At 43.6% G+C, this 4900-nt stretch overlaps 1 protein-coding gene across 1 annotated transcript in view; it reads right to left on the reverse strand.

The window, feature by feature from the left end:
- ATP6V1A (ATPase H+ transporting V1 subunit A) overlaps positions 1 to 4900 on the reverse strand; it is a gene marked incomplete in the record, with an annotated part of 44186 nt that overhangs the window by 38389 nt on the left and 897 nt on the right.

Consider the following 4900-nt stretch of genomic DNA (forward strand, 5'->3'; position numbering starts at 1 on the left):
GATCTAGCCGCAGCCCCTTTTATACCTGGAGACCCAGCCGTGGCCCCTTTTTATCCCTAGAGACCCAGCCGTGGTCCCTTTTTATCCCTGGAGACCCAGCTGCAGACCCTTTCATACCTGGATATCCAGCTGTGGCCCCTTTTATCCCTGAAGATCCAACCGCAGCCAATTTTATCTAATTTAGACCCAGCCGCAAACCCTTTTTTTATCCCTGGAGACCCAGCCGTGGCCCCTATTATCCCTGGAAATGCAGCCGCGGCCCCAATTACCCCTGGAGATGCAGCGGCAGCCCCAATTACCCCTGGTGATCCAGCTGTGGCCCCTTTAATACCTGGAGATCCAGCCGTGGCCCCTTTTACCTCTGGAGACCCAGCCAGTAATACCACTTTACCAGGTTGACACCACTAACCCTCAAAATGCAGAACCTAAAATATAATGCCTCAAACGTGAAAATAAATTCCATTCTGCAAGGCAAACAAAGTTTATCTGAGAAGAATATTTGCTGCAATTGAGATGTTATCGGTGTTTGCAATCACAGCACAATGTAGCCAGCCCCTGTTTACAGGTTACACACAGGACTTTAGCAGCCTCGGGGGACAGAATCCAAACTACATTGTCACCAATACAAAGCCACTCTGTTAGGAAACCTTTGTGTTCATTTCTCACCTCAGATATTTATTGCCATCACATCAGAATAATGCTGGGCCTTTAACTGCTTTGTAACATCCTCACTGCCAGCCCGATTCATTTCTATTGGACTGTCGCAGGTAAGCGTTGCATGCAGCTTCTCTCTCCACACATCGCAACCTCACCGCCAGTCTGACAAAATTGCACAATTTTTGAAATTACATTTTAATGAAAGAATTGACCTGAAAGTGGCCAGGAAAGGAGACTCCATGTTGGACATCCATGGTCACATTCTTCAGTCAGCGCATCCAATTACAAACACTGCACACATTATCCTAATAAAAACTCCAAACAATCTGAAAAATGCTTCAATACACTGCAGCCGTTCACTCTGTTCATGGAGGATGCAGGAAACCGATGGCAGAGAAACACAAAGTGAAATGATTGTCTTGGCACTGGAACAAAGCGTCACACGCCGAATGATTCTTACACAACTATATGGCAATCACATGTTACTTTGCTCGGGAATTGGGGCACCTCCAGGAACCTCCAGCGATTTCAATTATATATTGGGAGTTTTTACATTTAGGGTTGCAAATTCAGTCTTCTCCCCGGCCCATTTAGCTGGGCGTACTACCCGGCACATTTCTGTACCCACCCGGCTGTTTTTAGGTGGTTACAATACAGCGGCTGCCACCTGCCTACAGATTCTTCTCATACAGCTTAAAAAATTGTGGGGAGAATATTGAAACTTTTATGATTTATTAGACTTTATTTTTAGCATGAACCCAGATTCACCCAAGGTGGGTTCTCTAATTAAAGATTATGACACACAGGCCCCATTATATTATTCATCTCACCAATCTGAATGCTGCTTTTACATCATTTTTAATTGTTTTATATGGCTAAGAGCAGCCTTTCCTAATCTTTTTGTTTGACCCTCTCAGGTCAGTATAAGTGGCCCAAATGATCTTTTTGGCCGGAGTGCTAACCACTGAGCCACCATGGTACCCGGTATGGCACTTTGCCATTCTTGCTTTGGTACAGATAGACAGGGCAATCAGTTTCCTGATTAATGAGTTTGTGTATTAATGGTGAATGTGTATTGTACATCGAGAATAATATAGGCACCAGTATATGTGAGCGATATACGTCAGTATTTCCCAACAAGGGTTCCTTCAGAGGTTAATGGGGGTTCTTGGAGCAGTTTGCACCTCTCAGGTCAGTTTAAGTAACATCAATGGTCTTTTTGGCTATCTGTAAGGGCGACATTCTTCCCACTGGCCAGCAATGTAAGAGAAATTCTTCGCACTGACCACCGCACTAACATACTGTGAGAAATTATAGAAGGGGGCCCTGAAGATCTGAAAGTTATTTCAATGAGTCCTCTGTGTTGGAAAGGTCGAGAAACCTCAATTAGGACAAATTTTGTAATGTTGATGCTTGTATTTCAACAATCACTAATTTAGTGACAAAAAAAAAGGAAAAAAAGAAATCCATCATTTGGTCCCCCGGCCCCTTTTAGCTGGGCGCAGCACCCGGCACTTTTCTGTACCTACCTGGCTGTTTTTGGGTGGTTACAATTTGTGGGCTGTCACCAGTCTACAGCTTTTCCCACCCAGCTTAAAAAAAACTTCTGAACCCTGTTCATTTATTTTCCACCTAAACGCAGAGTTTCCTCATTATATATTCAGGTTTATATCTCTGTATAGAACTCATTTAAAGAGGCAAAAAGTCCCACCTGGAAGATTCACCCAAGTGGTAAATGCAGAAAGAGACAGGAGCTGTCCCTTCTGCAATAATTGCTCTTACCCGCCTGATCACCGCCCAGTTGTCAAAATGAGCTGAGCAATACCCTTGCACATGCCAGAAATAAAGTCACCCCGGCATGACCAATCAACTGTAGATCGTCTTTGGGAAATAAAGAACCAGGAAGACCGGGGCAGCATCCTGTAATAGAACGGGGAAAGGTAAGTAATGGTTTGATTAGGATGTGTTGAGCTTCCATCATTAAATACCCCAGCCGGGGGTCAGCCCTGATCTTGGCTTGCCTTCATATTGACTGAAGAAAAACCAATCTTAAGGTGCGTACACACTTCCAATTTTTATCGTTCCAATCGAACGACGAACGATCGATTGGGCAAAAAATCGTTCGTAAAAAAGTAACCAACGACGCCGACGAACGAGGAAAGTCGCTGGAAACGAACGACCGGACCGACGAATCGGATTGGGCGACGATCGTTGAACATCGTTCGTGTGTACGGTCATTCATTGATCGTCCATGGTCTGAGCATGCGTGATGAACGAACGTCCGTTCACTTTCCTGTCGTGCACATAATTCCTCTATCGCTCAAACGATCGTATCTATTGTGTGTACAATATCTACGAACGATCGTGTCGTTAACTCTATGTGCAGGATCGGTGCTATACGATCGTTCATATATATCGTGCATGAACGTTCGTCGTTCGTTTTCCAACGATAATAATTGGAAGTGTGTATGTAGCTTTAGGTTTATCAGAGGTGTTATTGTTATCATGGAGCTTCATGTGAGATTGGAGCCCAGGCATGTTTGATTTTCCCTCGGTATGTATAGATAACAATCAGTTCACATAGCCCAGACTTTCACATTTCCTACACGTATGATTCATAACATGTGCAAATCGTCCAAGTAAAACACGTATGATACTAAATGCTGAATGATGCATACAATATACTCAAAAGTAACAATTGGGGTTTATATTCCCAACCTGACGAGGAATGTTGCTGTAAATACATTCTAAACATTATTAACATGGAGGGACCTTCTAAACAGCTTTCAGATCTTCATGGCCCCCCTTCTATATTCCTATATCCCCAGCTCACAGTATATTAGTGTGGTGGTCAGTGGGAAGAATTCTTCTTACATTGGTGGCCAGTGGGAAGAATGTCACCCTTACAGATAGCCAAAATGATCATTGGTGTCACTTAAACTGACCCGAGAGGTACAAACTGCTCCAAGAACCCCCAGCAACCTCTGGAGGAACCCTGGTTGGGAAATAGTGACATATATCGCTCACATATACTGGTGCCTATAATAATCTGGATGTAGAATACACATTCATCATCAATACACCAACTCATTAATCAGGAAACTGATTGCCCTGTCTATCTGTACCAAAGCAAGAATGGCAAAGTGCCATGCCGGGCAGCACGGTGGCTCAGTGGTTAGCACTCTGGCCTTTGCAGGGTTACCAGTTGGAATCTCGGCCAGGACACAATCTGCATGGAGTTTGCAGGTTCTCCTCATGTTTGTGTGGGTTTCCTCCGGGTACTCCGGTTTCCTCCCACATTCCAAAAACATGTAGTTAGGTTATTTGGCTTCCCCCAAATTGTCCTTGGACTGTGATAATGACTATGGGGGGACATTAGATTTTGAGGGACAGCTAGTGACATGACTATGGACTTTGTACAGCGCTGTGTATTATGTCGGTGCTATATAAATACTGTGTAATAATAATAAAGTTCTTGTATAATTTTGCACAAAATCTATTGATGGGTTACAGAGATTCCTTGCACAGAAATCCGTGGACCATGTTGTAGAGGATTAGGAAATATGGGAATGCGATTATTAATATTATTATTATTATTATTATTATTATTAATAAACAGGATTTATATAGCACCAACATATTATGCAGCGCTGTACATTAAATAGGTAATACAAAATGAATGCAGACCACACATCTGTGTGAATATACATGGATCCCGTACTGATGAGTGAAATGGATATACAACGTCGTCTCATCACTGATTAGTTGTGAGCACCCAGATGTCACAATGCCAGGGACACGGAGGGATCAATCATTACTCCGCCATTGCCCTCTATTCACCCTTTCCGTCTCCAGAGAGAATAGCATTTTCACGTCTTTATCACATAGCAAAGATTCATTGCAGGGTGTTCGTCCTCAGCAAAACTGGGATGCTCATACGAGCGCTCAGCACATTGCAAAAATACTAAGCGACACAACGACAGCCAGCGCGCATGTGAAGCCCAGACGTTACCGCATGTAATGCAGAATCCACCAGCGCAATACAACTGCAAACCCAAATCGCCATTGGTGGCTGATTGGGCCTTTAAAGCAACTTTATTGCAACAATTAAAGATCCCAAAACAAAACAAATGTCTGCAGAATATTCCCAATGATGATGTCTGGGCTTTGGGGCAATAAGGACAGAGGGGTGCATGGATTTGGGGCAATAAGGACAGAGGGGTGCATGGATTTGGGGAATAAG

Source organism: Pyxicephalus adspersus, chromosome 1 (genome assembly GCF_032062135.1).
Source record: "Pyxicephalus adspersus chromosome 1, UCB_Pads_2.0, whole genome shotgun sequence".
NCBI classification, from domain to species: Eukaryota; Metazoa; Chordata; class Amphibia; order Anura; family Pyxicephalidae; genus Pyxicephalus; species Pyxicephalus adspersus.